General features: G+C 41.7%; 1 long non-coding RNA gene across 1 annotated transcript in view; it reads left to right on the top strand.

The window, feature by feature from the left end:
• The window catches only part of LOC131513725 (uncharacterized), a 414851-nt gene that overhangs the window by 197957 nt on the left and 198840 nt on the right, over positions 1-18054 (top strand). The gene's annotated exons all lie outside the window — the stretch shown is intronic.

Below are 18054 nucleotides of genomic sequence, written 5' to 3'. Positions count from 1 at the left end.
TGGCTCAATCGGTGAGGCACCCATCTATTGATTTCAGCACAGGTCATGATCCCTGGGTTATGGGATCAAGCCCCGAATTGGGCTCTGAGCTAAGCATGGAACCTCCTTAAGGTTCTCTCTTTTTCCCTCTGCCCCTCTCCCCTGCTTGTGCTCTCTTGTTCACTCTCTTTCTCTCTCTCTCTCTCTCTCTCTCTCTCTTTTTTTTTTTGCAATAAAAAAAAAAACTACTTGATGTAATTTGGACAGAAATGAAACATGAAGGTAATCTAACATGTTTGTAAAATTTTTTAGTATTTATTTTTGAGAGAGAGGGAGAGAGAGTGAGCACGAGCATGCGACATGGGCAGAGAGGATCCAAAGTGGACTCTGCACTCTCAGCAGAAAGCCTGATGCAGGGCTTGAACCCATGAACTGTGAGATCATGACCTGAGTCCAAGTTGGCCGCTTAACCAACTGAGCCTCCCAGGTGCTCCAGTAATCTAATGTCTTCCAAAGGTCATTTGTGGGAAAAACACTCGCTGGGGTTAGAGGCTGAAGTTGGATCTGGGAGAATATAAAGATAGTTTCAGGCATCTGGATTTAAACCCTGGATTCTAGATTTGAGGCAAACTGAATGAAGGCTTTCAGGTTTGTTTTGGCTCTGGAAAGGCTCAGTTTTGCAAAGTCTATGCTATTATTATTACCTTCCCCTCACTACTGTACCCATTACAATGACAGGGGAGGAGCATTTTGTTATATTCCTACCTGGCAGCCAAATATCTTAGGGAAAAATGTAAATTCCTGCAAAAACAATGAATGCATTTGAGTTAGGGTACTTTGTGCACATCCCTACCAAAAATTGAGGCACTAAACTTTACGTGGATAAATGTCTACATACTAACAGTCAAGACTTGTGGTTACGTAAAACACCTCGACTAAGTTCTTATGTGCAATGTTGCGTTCCTTTCCTGTGTGATTAGCCTGCTAGTTTCTTCCTTAATGTTTTGTTTCGTGTGGCTGGTAAGTGGTGGAAAGGTCTTAAAACCAAACTGCATACCAGTTGAAAATTATTTTTTTTGTTGTAAATATATTCTATGACACATCTACTTTACAAGGTAGGTGTGGTTTGATTGACCAACTTAAATGCTTCACATATTGCCCAGAGTGATCAGAGCAAATGTTGGGACAGGGTTTCCATCTGTGTCCTTTTTTTAGAGTTCAGGCGACTGCATGCTAACACTGTAACAGATTTAATTCTCCAAAGTACTGGTGCCATGCATCTTTACCCAGAGCTTACAACAAAATTGACATCTCTGTGAGGAAAGGAAGTCAAAACGTAACAAACTGAAGACAGATGATAACGATGGAGCAGAAGACTAGTGAAGAAAACAAGGCTATATTTTGACTTCCTCTAAAAAACTGTTCTTCTAAAACAAATTTGGAGAATATGCATTTGATACAATCCTTGAAGGTTTGGTGGCTGTCCCTGCCTCCCGTGTCCCAGGTGAAGAGTGCAGGCTCTCGGAAGAGGGGGAGGAAGGATGATGGTGCAGACAGCCTTGATAACAGGGTGCATAGCGTGCACTCCGACTTTTGCTTGAAGAACATACGTAACATGTACTTTTTATTTCAGGATTTTTTTTTCTTGCAGAAAAAAGTCAAAATGCCACGGCGATGTAAAGATAGAAAAAAAAAAATTACAGGCTCGATAAAACCCCTACTTCTGGGGAAGCCGGTGTCCATTTATCTTGGTTCAGACATCTTGACTGCTTCTCCATAATTCCAGGCATGATTCAAGTTTCCTCCGGCCTTCTCTCTCCCTCACCCCTGCTTCTCCCTGCTCCTGATGCCCTTCTCTGTGACGCAGCGGAGCATTGTCCGGCAGGACTAATTCTGTGTGCAATCTGAGCAGGCATGCTTCCCGTCCTCCGCTCCCCGGTCCCTCCGTCCCCTCTTGCCCCGGATTTGTGCCCAAGGAGCTCACAGGCTGTTTTTTCTGCAAGCTGTCTGCTGCCTCACCCTTTGTCACAGGGACTGCCGCCTGGCTCCTTCCAAACGATGCTTGGAAGTCAGTTCGCCGGAGTGTGCAGTAAGTGGAATTGCCACTGCTTCCTGCTGTTCGCGTGATAGATAGCACCATAAAATGGATGTGATGTGGTTATTAGGCTGCGATTCGGTTCATACTGAGCTGTATTGATTGGTGTTGGTTCAGTGCTTGCTACACATTTTATCAATTGACCTTCCAGATTATATCCTGCCTTTGCTGCCTTTACCTAATTCTACTTTATCTCCAGTTTTGTGGCTCCTAATTTTCTTTTGCTTGATTTCTCCTAGTATTTCTTTAGTTTTCTATTACCCAGAAAGGCTTCTCTAATGAAACCATATTTTCCCCCCAACTCGCCCGCACTTTATTTACTTGTTTATTTATTTAGCTGGGTTGGCCTTCGTCATTCTGGCATATGACTTTGTGTCCTTTGAGTGTCCAACTTCTGAACTATTTCTGACTGAACACGGAAGAACTTTTCCAGTACTTTCCAGTCCTGGGCTCTCAGAGCTCAGCAGGGGAGGATTTGCTTGCATGGATCTGTGGCTGAGAACAACAGGGCACACACTGAAGGAAGGAAGGGTCACGGATGCTAGTTTTAGTCTTTCTCCATAACGGGCACTTGGGTTCTTCTGGAAGTAATGTGGTCTTTCCACTTTTGAAGTCCTGTCCTTTCCTTCCTTCCTTCCTTCCTTCCTTCCTTCCTTCCTTCCTTCCTTCCTTCCTTCCTTCCTTCCTTCCTTCCTTCCTTCCGCCTAGTGAATGTTCTGGCATATTCTTTCCCCCCATATGTTTATATAAAAAACATTGGATAATTAAAGATGGATGTGGAAAGTTGGAACTTTAGCCACAGAGGAGGGGAGAGAGGAGAAGGGGGTAGAGGATGGGACTTGGAAAAGGAGGGAAAATGTCAAGAGGAAAAGGACAAAGCTGTGTGAGGGGATGAAGAGCAGAGACACATGTGCTTCCTGGGTAGAAAGCTGATGGGTTTGTTTTATGAATGGTGATGTAGAGACCTAGAGAAGGTAACAGGGCAGAGCAAAGGTGAAGAGGGGAAGGGCTGGTAATGTTGGAAAAGTTAGATTGACATATATTTATACAGATCGTAAACCCATCAGGAGGCGTGAGCATTTCATGTACTGCCGAGCACCTTGTCGAGTACCCTCTCGTTAATAATTATTGTAACAAATCACAGAAAAATCTGTGTACCTTGAGCAGAGATGTCGTGACACCGCATTAGCTTTGATCAGCAATTTCCCAAGGGGTTGATTCTTTTTTTTTTAATGTTTATTTTGAGAGAGTGCGAGTGAGCACATGCACAAGTGGTAGAGGGGCAGAGAGAGAGGAAGAAAGAGTGGATCCCAAGCAGGCTCCATGCTGTCAGCACAGAGCCCGACCTGGGGCTCGATCTCATGAACTCCTAGATCATGACCTGAGCAGAAATTAAGAGTCGGCTGCTTAACCAACTGAGCCACCAGGCGCACCCCCAGCCACCACCAAGGGTTTGATTCTTATGTGTATTGCTTTTATTTCCAGGAGAAACAGGGGCTAAATAAAATTTATGACCATGTTTCCTCTGACGTGAAGCGGACGTTGTGTGATGTGACCATTTTGTGTGAAAGTACCTGATAGTATTAATGGCTGTTTTTGTTTTACTAAGAGTCACTTTGGTTGTGCGAAGTAATTATCATCTGAATGCTTTTTTACTGGCACAGATATGTCTTTCAAAGTCCCATATCTGCTTCTTTGAAATTAATTGTCAAGTGAAAATTGCCGGGTGCTAACCTCAACCGAATGGGTGAGGAGTGTATGTCATGCTGCTGACGTGTGTTTTCTTCCCAAGGAAGCTCCTCTTTTTCAGAAAGAAAGTCATCTAGGAACAAGGCAACGTGTCCTGGGTCTCTGTCACAATCCTATACCTTCACGGAGCTTTATTTTATTTTTCAACGACAAGTTCAAATCCATGTGTAAAACCATATATAACTTCATAGTCTTTCATAATTCCCTGTGAAGTGGTTAAAAGAGAATCCCTCCCTATCTTATCAAGAGACTTTTAACTTCCTGTCTCGCTGAGGATCCCATATCAAGAGACCCAAATGGGGAGCTTGGACACCATTGGATGGCTCAGGCATTTTCTAGGGTTTTTGGAGATTTAAGGGAATCATTGGGTTCTGCAGGCCCAGAACATCTTCTCAGTGCTCTCCTGCTTGGGACAGTGCAACTTGAGGTCTGCTGCAAGGGACTTTCTTGACCTGTGCCCTTGAACAGCCACTCATTTGGGACTTTCCTTTCATTCCATGGACATGGAGGTAATGATTCATTCTCTCTACCACCTCCTTCCAGCTAATGCCTCGTGAAAGGAATGGGTGGCACCAACTTTCTTCCTGTTTTCTTATGACTGTACTCAGTTATTGTCCACTTTTGTCAGTTTGAAGAACTTTTCATGCTTTTAAAGTCATTCCCCTTTAGCATTGGCCATAATGACAATAATAGCCTCTTTTGCCCTTGAAACTATAGGCAAACGATCCTTCCTAATGTGGGGGTACAGATGCCAGATTGCTTTTTCCCCAGATAGTTGATAGAAGAACGTATCAGTCCAATGTGTGCAACATGATGATTTGATATATGCATGTATTGCAAATTTCATATTGTTGAACTTGACAGCTTGTCATCAGAAATGGTTTGTAGAGAGCTGAGACTTTAGTAAAAAATAGTTTGGGGCCTCCAGGCTGTGCCCCCTCATGCAAAAGCCCCCTGGAAAGGACACAATCATAGAACAGCTGTGCCTTGAGAAGGTACCTGTGGATTTACCAAAACACTCAACAGTGAACTTCAAACTTAAAAGAATGGCTTGTTTTCACTCAGTCTGGGAGGAGAGGGTTTGGGGGGTGTAGGCCCTGGAGGAGGGCTAGAGGATATTCATTAATCAGGACCACTAGGTTTTTCCTTTCTTAAACTACCACTCCATGTTCAACAACATGAGTCAATTCTGGTAAATGGCACATGAGTGGTAACTCAGCAGTTACCTGCTTTGTTCAGATTTATCCAAGGATGTACAGGCAAGCCAAAGGTCCTTCTAAGGGCCACTCTCCACTCATTCTAATGACAAAAAAGTCAATCTTTCTGGGAATTCTGGAAGTAGACCACCACAGGGGTTCTTCCTTGCCTTCATAACCCAAGTTCTTAGGTGAATGTGTGAGCAGAAGACTAGGAAATGTTGTAAAGACCAAGGGGTGCTATATTCTCAAATTGTGGCTTATTTCACTGACATTTTCCTCTTGGGCACTGCAGTGATTAAAATTAGTTCAGAGTTATTTTGTGATAATGAGGGAATACCAATGGTAGCCTGACTGCTGCTTGCTTTAAAGTTGGTCCCACATCCCAAGATATTAGAATCCTTGGAAGAATAATAGTCAAAAGGCAAATAGATATTGTCTTTTGGTAGTATTACTATAATATTGCTATTATTCTTCTACTTCAAAAGTTTCTTTATTTTTGTTTTACTTTTTGGAATTTTTTTCATGTTTGTTTATTTTTGAGAGAGAGAGAGAGACAGAGTGTGAGTGGGGGAGGGGCACAGACAGGGAGGCACAGAATCCGAAGCCAGGCTCCAGGCTCCCAGCTTTCAGCACAGAGCCCGGCGCAGGGCTCAGACTCATGAACTGTGAGATCACGACCTGAACCGAAGTCAGACGCTCAACTGACTGAGCCACCCAGACACCCCAAAAAGTATCTTTATTTTTAAATAGGTGACAACATGATTACTATATAATGCATTTTCATTGCTGAGATAAATATTCCTTATAATGTGACAGGAGGACTGTTCTGTTACTCCAAATATGGTATCACAACACTGAAATGATGAGCTGGAATCCATACTAAGGAAGCTGATACCCACAATTCCATAAAGAAAGGACACAGCTTGGGGCACCTGGGTGGCTCAGTCGGTTGAGCAACCGACTTCAGCTCGGGTCATGATCTCGCGGTTTGTGAGTTCAAGCCCCGTGTTGGGCTCTGTGCTGGCAGCTCAGAGCCTGAAGCCTGCTTCAGATTCTGTGTCTCCCTCTCTCTCTGCCCTTTCCCCACTCATGCTCTGTCTCTCCTTCCTTCAAAAATAAATAAACATTTAAAAAAAAAAAGGACACAGCTCACAGGCCTCTGAATTTTGTTCAAACCTACATTCTGAGACTCAGGCAAGAATCATCTTTAGTAGATATGAGGTGGATTCAATAGTTGGAATCAGCATCTTTCCTCGAAGTCACTGTATTTTGACATTGTATGCAATGTCCTGTTGGTACCTGAAAATGCCATTTACAAGCTAATTTCACTCCAGGCCATGGCTCAGACAGTGATAAAGAGCATCTCAGTTGTTTAAATACTACAGTATTTTCCAAGGAGTTGTGGTGGAGTTTCTTTCTTTCTTTTTTTTTTTTTAGTGTTAATTTATTTTTGAGACAGAGAGAGACACAGCATGAACGGGGGAGGGGCAGAGAGAGAGGGAGACACAGAATTGGAAGCAGGCTCCAGGCTCTGAGCCATCAGCCCAGAGCCCGACGCGGGGCTGGAACTCACGGACCGCGAGATCATGACCTGAGCTGAAGTCGGACGCTCAACCGACTGAGCCACCCAGGCGCCCCTGTGGTGGAGTTTCTTAGGCTTCTCTGTAAGAAAAATATGACAATGCTTCTCACTGCTTTTGAGTTAAACTTTTCAAGTCATTATAACATGAAGTATTGTGATAGTCAATTTTATGTGTAACTTGGCTGGGCCGTAGTGGCCAGATTTTTGGCAAACATTATTCTGGATGTTTTTGTGAAGGTGTTTTTTGGATGAGGTCAACATTTAAGCTGGTGACCTTTGAGTGAGGCAGATTACCCTCCATAATGTGGGTGGGCCACATGCAATCCGTTGAAGGCATTAATAGAAGTTAGACTGAGGGGTGTCTGGCTGACTCAGTCAGTAGAACCTGCAATTCTTTTTTTTTTTTTTTTAATTTTTTTTAACGTTTATTTATTTTTGAGACAGAGACACAGCATGAATGGGGGAGGGGCAGAGACAGAGGGAGACACAGAATCAGAAGCAGGCTCCAGGCTCTGAGCCATCAGCCCAGAGCCCGACGTGGGGCTCGAACCCGCGGACCGCGAGATCGTGACCTGAGCCGAAGTCGGACGCTTAACCGACTGAGCCGCCCAGGCGCCCCCAGAACCTGCAATTCTTGATGTCAGGGTTGTGAGTTTAAGCCCCATGTTGGGCATGGAGTCTATTTGGGAAAAAAAAAAAAGAAAAAATGAAAAAAAAATACAACAGAAGTAAGACTAAACAACCCCAACCCAGGGGAGATTCTGCCAGCAGATTGCCTTTGGATTCAGACTGCAACTCTTCCTTGGGTCCCCCACCTGCCAACTGACTCTGAAGATTTTAGATGTACACTTCCATGATGGTGTAAGTTAGTTTCTTAAAATCAATCAAAATCTCTTTCTCTCTCATTGTCTCCTTCTCCCCACCCTCTCCTGTTAGTTCTGTTTCTGTGTGGAGCCCTAATACAAATATTCTTAGAGCTGAGAAGGAACTGGAAGCTATGTAATCTGATGCTTTTCTTTTTAATCAGAAGGAAAAATGACACCCACAGAAACAAATTGACTTGCCCAAATTACCCAGCTAAGCAATTGCACTTCCCACACGTCATATTTATTGCTTATATAAACAAAACAGAAGCAGGTTGTGACGAAATATATGCTTATAGGTGATGAAATTTCTGAATATAAAGACTTCAGTTTTCAGCAGGTAGATCTGAGGGACAACTCAGCAGAGCTTACCATCCAGTACTATTTGACTGTCCCTTATTAAATTTAGTCCTAGTATTCAGTAGCTAATGGGTGAGGGGCATTAAGGAGGGCACTTTTTGGGATGAGCCCTGAGTGTCATATGCAGGAGATGAATCACTGGGTTGTACTCCTGAAGCCAAGACTACACTGTATGTTAACCAACTTGAATTTAATTAAAAAAAAAATAGAATCAATATCCTTGAAGAAGAGTAAAATATTAGAAAATGTTAACCCACACAAAACTCTGAACCTGGTTCAGAAACGCCTTCAATAAAGTTTGAAAAACAATTACTCCAAATATGTATCTAAGGGAACTGGCTCCATTTCAATTTATTCAGGGCTTTGAAGCAACTAAAAAAAAAAGTATGCTTTAAGATTCCATTTCAATTATCTTTAATAAGATCAACTTGTCTGATACAGATGCAATATTGGAGGCAGAGCAAAAAATATTTTCCGTTCCAAATAATTCTTTCTAAAACAATTATGGTGTATTTTCTTGAAACCACTTCAGGGTGGTGAGGATTATTTATCATTTTAACTTCCTTCTGTCTTGGGAAGAACACAGACATAACATCTCTTGGCTCCTAAAATATTTCTGTAATGAGTATGTGATGGTGGGACCTTCCCAGTAACACCACGACAACAAGACAGTATTTTTGTTTCACTCTCAGGCATGGATTACTGGGAGTAGCATGAGTTTGTTTGCACATGGTCAAATTATTTTTTTTTCCTTTTCTTTTGAAATGACTTTAGATGTACTAAAACATTGCAAAAATAGTACAAAGAATTCCCTTAAACTCTTCATCCAGATCCTCTCAAGTGTTACATTGGCTTTATTTTTCTCCCTGTATTGATTTGTGTGCACGCACACACCCCTATATTTGTCTGAAATGATTCAAAGTTGCAGGCATAAAGTTCATTTTACTCCCAAATATTTCTTAAAGCAAGAACATTCTCGGGGCGCCTGGGTGGCACAGTCGGTTAAGCGTCCGACTTTAGCCAGGTCACGATCTCGCGGTCCTTGAGTTCGAGCCCCGCGTCAGGCTCTGGGCTGATGGCTCGGAGCCTGGAGCCTGTTTCCGATTCTGTGTCTCCCTCTCTCTCTGCCCCTCCCCCGTTCATGCTCTGTCTCTCTCTGTCCCAAAAGTAAATAAAAAACGTTGAAAAAAAAAATTTTAAAGCAAGAACATTCTCTTAGAGAACAATAGCACAATTGTCAAAATCGAGGAATTAACCTTGACATAGTACTTTACTCAAATTTCACCACTAATGTCCTTTATAGTGAGAGAAAAAAAAAAAAAAACTTACCTGGTTTAGGATCCAAATGATTGAATTTTTAATTTTAACATTTGTAACCAAAGGTTAAAGTTTTACATGGAAATTAATAATCTCTCTTCCCCCACTCCATCTCTGCTGCCCCCCCTAATAAATCAGAATCAACATGTATTTACTTTTCAATATTGTCTATACTCTTTTGTTTACACACATATAGAGTGTATTTCTTTCTTTCCGATTCTGTGAAAATTAGGAAGTTTACCACATCAGATGCATCTTGGCTTTTTTCGCTTAATTGTAGATTAGGAACATCCTTTGAGAGAAACAGACTTGTATAATTCTTTTGTTTTTAAAGCTCTTTTTAATTAAGGTAATATATGCATATTGTTATACACAAATGGAAAGACTTAAAAGGTTTTTTTTTTGTCTATTTATTTATTTTGTGTGTGTGTGAGAGAGAGAGCCCGCACAAGCAGGAGAGGGGCAGAGAGAAGGAGAGACAGAATCTAAGCAGGCTCTGTGCCATGAGTGCAGAGCCAGATGCGGGGCTCGAACTAACGAACCGCGACATCCTGCCCTGAGCCAAGATCAAGAGTCAGACGCTTAACTGACTGAGCCACGCAGACACCCCCAAGTGGAAAGACTTACAATAAAGAGCATCAGTACTTTCTTGAAACTATTTCATGTCTCATAGAAAAGCACTGCAGTTACTTTCTGTATCTCATGGACTATTCCATTCCACACTGGAAATAACATCCCCCCCCACCATTTCTTGGTTCATCATTTTTAATGGTGCAATATCAAATTCCTTTTATGGCATGTGCAATTTATCTCTCTTACACCTCTGTCCCTCGCTGTATTTCCTATCCTTTCTAATATAATTACATTTCAACTTTTTAAAAAAATGTTTATTTTTGAGAGATAGAGAATGAGAATGTGAGTGGGGGAGGGGCAGAGAGAGAGAGAGAGAGAGAGAGAGATGCAGAATCCGAAGCAGCTCCAGGCTCTGAGCTGTCAGCACAGAGCCCAATGCGGGGCTCGAACCCTCCAACTGCGAGATCATGACCTGAGCGGAAGTCCGACGCTTAACAGACTGAGCCACCAAAGCGCCCCAGCATTTCAACTTTCTGATTGAAAATATTTTCAGAATGTACATTTTGCGATTATGAAATAGCGTATTTCATGAAATATTCGCTGACAAGTCATATGCTATTCTGTGGCTAAGGGTTTTCTCTTCTAGAACTTTTTGTTTTTGCACTTTATTTATTTATTTATTTATTTTTTCAACGTTTTTTTAAATTTATTTTTGGGACAGAGAGAGACAGAGCATGAACGGGGGAGGGGCAGAGAGAGAGGGAGACACAGAATCGGAAACAGGCTCCAGGCTCCGAGCCATCAGCCCAGAGCCTGACGCGGGGCTCGAACTCACGGACCGCGAGATCGTGACCTGGCTGAAGTCGGACGCTTAACCGACTGCGCCACCCAGGCGCCCCTGTTTTTGCACTTTAAAATTGTCTGAGACTTTCAGTTTGCTGAACTTCTATGAAGCTAATTCTGTTTCTTCTCATACACCCAACAAACTTTTCTCGTATCTCCACCAGCTGTTCAATGCCTTTATCAGGTGAACCATTAGAGAGTGTTTTTCCTCTTTGGGAGCCCTGAATCCACTTTTCTAGCCCAGGCAGAATTCCTTCCAGACTTGCCATACAGTTATTGTCTTGGCACTTTGTTTGTTTGTTTTCCTCTGGGAGGTTATCTTCTCGTTTTTCCCATATTGAGTTTCTTTCTCGTACCTAGATTCCTTTCTCTCTATGGATTTATTCCTTCATGTGTCCCTGCACCGCTTTAAAAAAGTTTTTCTACTGAAGTATGGTTGACACACAATGTTACATTAGTTTCAGGTGTACAACACAGTGATTCAACAGCTCGTGTTATGCTGTGTTCACCACGAGGGTATCTACCCTGTGTCAGCATGCAAGGCTGTTACAGTGTCGCTGACTACATTCCCTGTGCTGTGCCTTTTATTCCTGTGGCTTATTCATTCCATAACTGGAAGCCTGTGTCTCCTACTCCCCTTTATCCATTTTGCCCATCCCCACCTCCTCCCCTCTGTATTTATGGGTCCCTTTCAGCTTTTTGTCTCTTTTGTTTGCAACGCCACTTTCAATAGCTTCCTTTATAAAGGTACTTTGTATACATCTTTTTTAGACCTTGCCCATCAGTTTCTAATCTGTTCTCATGGTCAGTTGGCTAGGAATCAACTTTTGGTTAAGAATTAAGTTTCCCACATGTGCTGACAGCTCAGAGCCTGGATCCTGCTTCGGATTCTGTGTCTCCCTCTCTCTCTCTGCCCCTCCCCTGCTTGCACTCTGTCTCTCTCTCCCTCAAAATAAATAAACATTAAAAAAAAAAAAAGAATTAGTTTCCCACAAACTTTTGAAGTCATGATTCTCTTGCCTTTGACTTCTGGTGGTGGTTTTGAAAAATCCAATGCTGTTCTTGTTCCCAATTGTTTGCAAATGATCTATATCTATTCTCTCGGGAAACCGTCAGGTTCTTTGTTACATCTCTGGTGTTCTGAAATTTCATGACTATGTTTCTTACTGTGGTTTATTACCATTTTTCTGAGCTTTCCGTGGGCATGACTATGTATCTTACTGTGGTTTATTATCATTTTTCTGAGCTTTCTGAGCATGTTTTCTTGTCTGGGAAAGTTTACTTTTTTATTTTTATTTTTTATGAATCCCTCCTTTTGTATCTCTGTTTGGTACTCCTATTACTCAGATACTAAACTTCCTGGATTATTGGGGTTTTTTTTTTAATCTTTTATACCCATTCAGCCTTTTTTCTCTCTTCCATTTTATAGTTTGAGATTTTTCCTCAATTATATTTTCAATTCTATTGAATTTTGCATTTCAGCAGTTATTTTTATTTGCCAAGAACCATTTTTGTGTCCTTCCCTTCCCACTTCACTGTCTTCCTTCTCTTCTCTCCCTTCTTCTTCTTGTCTTCTAGGATTCTGTTTCCTAGATGTGGTATCTATCTTTCCGAGGATTATAATTTTAATCCATTTGTAGCTTAACTTGCTGCCTGTTTTTTGGTGAATTGCTTCTATTTCCTTAAAGTTCCTTTTGCGAATTTGGTTTACTGCCTTCCAGGTTGGAGCTCGCAGCTTCTGGCCATCCTCGGCTGCCTGTTCCCACGGAAGAGTTATTTGGTAGATCTGTATTGCTGTGCAGAAGTTACTGGCTTGTGGACTTTATTGCAGGGTGGTCCGGCTTTTGTTGTCTTTGTTGAGAGCGCAGCGGCTGTCCATTTCCGCAGGTCTTTGATCTTGATCACTCAAGTGTTTGATCTTTGATGTTAGGGTTAGGATGTTCCAGAATGCCTTTCTTAGTTACCCATTTCTGCCTACAAATGATCCCCAAATGTAGTGGCTTGAAACAGCATTTATTATCGTACAGTTTCTTCATGTAAAGGGTCTGGGCGTGACTTGCTGGTCTCTGTTTCAAGGGGGTGGGGGCAGGGTGGGTGCAGGTAGAACTCTGGTCATTTCGAGACTCGACTGTGGAAGGATCTGATTCCAGGCCCAGTTATAGGGTTGTTGGCAGGATGCAGTCCCTTGCGGCCTGTTGGACGGAGTACCTCCGTTCCTTTCTGTATGTTAGCTGCCTTGTTTTTTGCTACTTGAGTGTCTCCAGCTTCTCTCCAATGATGAGTTACTTCATGAAAGTAGTAAGCAGGCCAAGAAGCCAAGAGGGAGAATGTCAGGAGATGAGACAGTCTTCAATTACCTAATCTTTCCATCACTTTTTCCATATTTTATTTGTTAGAAGTGAGTCACTAGGTCCAGCCCATGTACAGGGGAAGGCTATTACCTACGGGTGTGAATGCCAGCAGACAGGGATTATGTGCAAGCATCTTGGAAGACTGTCAACCACAATGCGTGAGGGGTTAGGATCCAGTCTGTAGGCATTCTGGCAACGGGATGAGGAAGACATGGTAAGGCTTATGTCACCTTTCAGTAAACAGATTTCATCCTTTTTTTCCCCTCCATCTAGCACCTTATCCTCGCTTTCAGCCATGCCTGATGTCTTCAGGGTGGAACATTTCTGTTTCAGTTTCATTAGGAAAGAGACCCTTATTCTCCTATGACAATAGGAAATGGGTAGTTACCTTGAAGGGGAAGGCAGAAGAGAGAAACTGAGACTTTAATGGCTTCTGATGCATATTTTTTATTTATTTATTAAAAAAAAAATTTTTTTTAACGTTTATTTATTTTTGAGACAGAGAGAGACAGAGTATGAGTGGGGGAGGGTCAGAGAAAGGGAGGCAGACACAGAATCTGAAACAGGCTCCAGGCTCTGCACTGTCAGCACAGAGCCCGACGCGGGGCCCAAACTCACGGACTGTGAGATCATGACCTGAGCCGAAGTCGGATGCTTAACCGACTGAGCCACCCAGGCGCCCCTTCTGATGCATATTTTAAGTCCATTTCCCTTTCCCACCTCCAAACTTGGCCTTCATGTTGTGTAATACCTTATTTTCCAATTCCTGAACCTTTTAAAGGTTCTTCAGGGATGAACCAATATGCTGTTCATTGGTAGTACCCTCTGGGGGCCCACTGGTTTGTGTTTCCTTTGCTCTGATTTGAGTTAACATCACTCATGTATTCTCTTTCCACTTTCACAAAATTAGTTCACATTTCTAGTTTTCTGTTGTCCCCTTCCAGTTCTTTTTATCCAGGTGGGTTTGAAAAATCTTACTTTTGTCATTTCAGTGAAGTTTGGGGGAAAGTGGTGGTAAATGCAGTCCATACACTCAACTAACCATAATTCTCTCCACAAGTCAGTGTTAAGGAGAGTTTTCTTTCTTTCTTTCTTTCTTTCTTTCTTTCTTTCTTTCTTTCTTTCTTTCTTTCTTTCTTTCTTTCTTTCTTTCTTTCTTTCCTTCCTTCCTTCCTTCCTTCCTTCCTTCCTTCCTTCCTTCCTTCCTTCCTTCCTTCCTTCCTTCCTTCCTTCCTTCCTTCCCTCCCTCCCTCCCTCCCTCCCTCCCTCCCTCCCTCCCTCTCTCTCCTTTCCTTCCTTTCCCCCTTCCTTCCTTTGTCATAAAATGATATACATATCTTAAGGAAAGTCTCAGGCAATAAGATGCTCCTACCATGCCAATAACTGGTTGCTGTCTAAATGTGGGGTGATTCCTACCCATCTTTGTGCTACTAGTATGATTCAATTCTCCTTATTCCCTCAAGTTTATGGACTTCTCTCATACCCCCAATGTTCTCTTCATCTGGTCTGCTCCCTTCCAAAGTTCCCATTCGTAACTTTCTTCTCTATCTCAAATCAATCGTCTGAATCATTTAAGTAGTTATTAGAGAAAAACTTGTTGGCTCATTAGAAGAATTCATTTTAAGGTGTCAATGGGAGCAGTGAAGAACTTCGAATTGTAGCCTCGCCGTGTGCTAGTAATCTGATGCTGAAAAAGCCTTTCACCTCTTTATAATCTTTACTTTCCTCATCTTTGAAATGGGAACAAAAAATAACATCTGCATGGTCAAAGTAGGTAAGCTTCTTAGCATTTTACCTGGAAGATAGGGAGCACATAAACACTAATGGCAGTTATTACTGTTGCTGTCATTATTATCATTACTATTAAGTATGGATGAGGTACCTTCCCAGGGATATTTCGTGTTAAGATATATGTTAAGACGAATAAAATTTGCTGGAGAGATAAACTCCTACAGTGGGTATTCTGTATCCCCTAACAGAAAATTCAGTGTCAGAATGCTGGCTTCTGAGCATCTGGTCAGTGGTATTTTGAAGTTATGGTGGTAGGTGCATTCATACCTTGGATTATTATGTCCTCTCGACTTTGACTTTGGATAATATTTCATGTTCTTGAGGTCTCCTTGGCCTGACAGTGATATAGCCACACTTTATGATTATTGATTGCATGCTTATGGCCCTTTCTGTTCTTTAACCGTCAGCCCTTGTGTTTCATATCTGTGATATATTTAATAATGTGGCTTTTGTAAAGAGAATGTAGTTGGGTCATTTTTTTGTAATTCAATCTGGCAATCTCTGTCTTCACTTGGAATGTTTAGTCCGTTTATATATAATGCAAATATTGTTGAGTTTAAGTCTATCATTTTGTTATTTCTACCATCTGTTCTTTGGTACTTTGTTTCTCCTTCCTGCCTTCTTTCCGGTTTTGGTGGCAGGAGAAATTTTTTCTTTTGTTTTTAAGATTCATTCATTTCTCAGAGACAGAGTGTGAGCGGGGGAAGGGCAGAGAGGGCGTGGAAGACACAGAATCTGAAGCAGGCTCCAGGCTCTGAGTTGTTAGCATGGAGCCTGATGTGGGACTTGAACTCAAGGACCGCGAGATCATGACCTGGGCTGAAGTCGGATGCTTAACTGACAGAGCCCCCCAGGTGCCCTGCAGGAGAAATTTTTTTATGATGACTTTGTATATAACATAACTAGATTCGTGGTGCTCTTAGTATTTTAATTCTTTACAAAATTTTTTAAATTTTCTCAGTGATATATTTGCCTTTAACATTATTCAATGAAGCCCTTTTTTCCAAGCACTATCATTTCTTAAGAAGAAGAAAGCTATTGTTGGTTTTCTTTTAACCAAATCTTTCACAGTTGTTGACTAGGAAGAAATTTTCCTATTCTTTCTGGTGCCCATTTAAAACCAATTACTTTATTCTGAGATTCCAGCTTCAAACCATTCACTTATTTATGCTGAAGCTTCCTTCCTTCCCTCCTTCCCTCCTTCCCTCCCTCCCTTCTTTCTGTCTGCCTGTTCCACCTTCCTCCTTTTGTCCTTCCCAACTTTCTCTCTCCTTCCTTCCTCCCTCACTCCCTTCTCTCCCCTTCCTTCTTTCCTTCTCTCTCTCCCTTCCTCCCTTCTTCCCTCCTTAACCTCTATCTTCCTTCCCTTCTCCCTCCCTTCCATCCTCCCGCCCTCCTCCTTCCCTCCATTCTCTCTTTCCCACTCTCCCTCCCTCTCCCTCCCTCTCCCTGTCTCTCTCTCATTTCTTCCTTCCTTCCTTTCTCTAGTAGGAAGTAGTGTGGAGAGGTCATGTGTTAGTTAATGAGCATCCGTTGAAATCCACCAAATTGAAAAAACCCCACTATGTCAGCAAAGTATTTTTTTTAATGTGTATTTATTCATTTTTGAGAGAGAGAGAGAGAGAGACAGACAGACAAACAAGCAGGAGAGGAGCAGAGAGGGAGACAGAATCCCAAGCTGGCTCTGTGCTGTCAGCGCAGAGCCCTGTGCAGGGCTTGAAATCACAAACTGTGAGATCCATGACCTGAGCTGAAACCAGGAACTGGGTGCTTAACGGACTGAGCCACCTGGGTGCCCCTCAACAAAGCATTTTAGAATATTTTTGTGGACCAGATGGAGAAACATGAGATGGAGAATAATAAAACGAGATGATTTTTACAACTCAGCAACTGAATACATACTTTTGTGTAGAGATTGATGTCTGGAGGGGGGGTCTTTTGTTGAATGCCCCTGGGCTTATATCCAGGCGTGTTCTGTTCACCATATTTTTAAGTCAGGGGATTAAATCAATACTTAAACAATTTTTTCTAACCTATGGGAAACCTATTTGCGTTGTAGGGGCAATCCATAATGCTGGTTTAAAGAAATAATTTTTTTTTGATAAGTATCTTGGGTAGCCTTAGGCCTTATACTCAAAAAAATGCAAGTACATTTTCCCCTAACCACCCTTATCTCCATACCTATCTACACTCCTGGCTTTTAAGATTCAAGATTCAAAATTAACTCAATAGTTGGAAAAAGTAACTGAAATTGACAAAATAAAATATAAGTGGGCAAATATGATATGTAATATTATAGCTAATTAGAAATTGTGTAAGAATTTTTTAGGTATATATGGAATGTCTATATAAAATACGTAGATACACTTACACACATATTTACGCACAGAGCAATGCATATCAGAACTACCTAGGAGTTCCAAATACAAACATAGTATTCAAGAATTAAAAAACAATCCTAACTAAACATTAGACTGCAGGTATAAAAGAATACATAAAGTTCAGGTCATGTAAGAATATCTGGTGATACCTGGAGTGTTGTAACTGTTCTAGAAATTTTATTTTAGTGCAGATAGAAAGTAAATAGACTGGGATAGTTGAGCTTGTGAAAACTATGTCATATAGAGAAAAATTGGAGAAAATAAGAATGCTGATTCTGAGCAGTAAATTCACAGGGACATGAAAACACTGGAGGCCATATGTACGATCTCTCTGTACAAGAGAAATGATTTATTTCTGTTACCCTGGATGAGAAGTGCTTCTCATATTTTCCACTAAAGTGTCCTTAATGACACTTGTCAAATTTCTTGGAGAACTCACATTTCATTTAAAAATATTATCCAAATATTGCATTCTACTTCATAATACAAGTTGTGTTGACATAATGCAAAATAATGGTTTTTCTTTCTTCCCTTCATATCTTCAGGGAAGAGCATTTATTCTGGGCCATCCTGTGTTCTCTGGAGCACACAAGTATGCTTGGGTATTCATGCTGCAGGTTGAGATGAGAGCAATGGGCAGAAATTCCTAGGACTGTATTTTTCACTCAAGAAAACCTCTAAAGGGACTCCTGAGTGTCTCAGTCAGTTGAGCACCTGACTCTTGATTTCAGCTCAAGTCACGATCCCAGGATCGTGGGATCAGTCTCAACATGGAGCCTGCTTGAGATTCTCTCTCTCTCCCTCCCTCCCTCCCTCCCTCCCTCCCTCTCTCTAGAAAAACAAAAACAACTCAAACAAAAAGCCAAAATATATAGTTCTCTCTCTCTATTGCATTTGTTGTCTTGAAAATTTGAAAATAAGAAACCAGAGTTTTTATAGCTATCCACCCCCCACCCTTTTCTGGACCAGTT

Source organism: Neofelis nebulosa, chromosome 6, assembly GCF_028018385.1.
Source record: "Neofelis nebulosa isolate mNeoNeb1 chromosome 6, mNeoNeb1.pri, whole genome shotgun sequence".
NCBI lineage: Eukaryota > Metazoa > Chordata > Mammalia > Carnivora > Felidae > Neofelis > Neofelis nebulosa.
The sequence above is the reverse complement of the archived record's forward strand: the minus strand, read 5'-3'. Positions and strand labels throughout refer to the sequence as shown.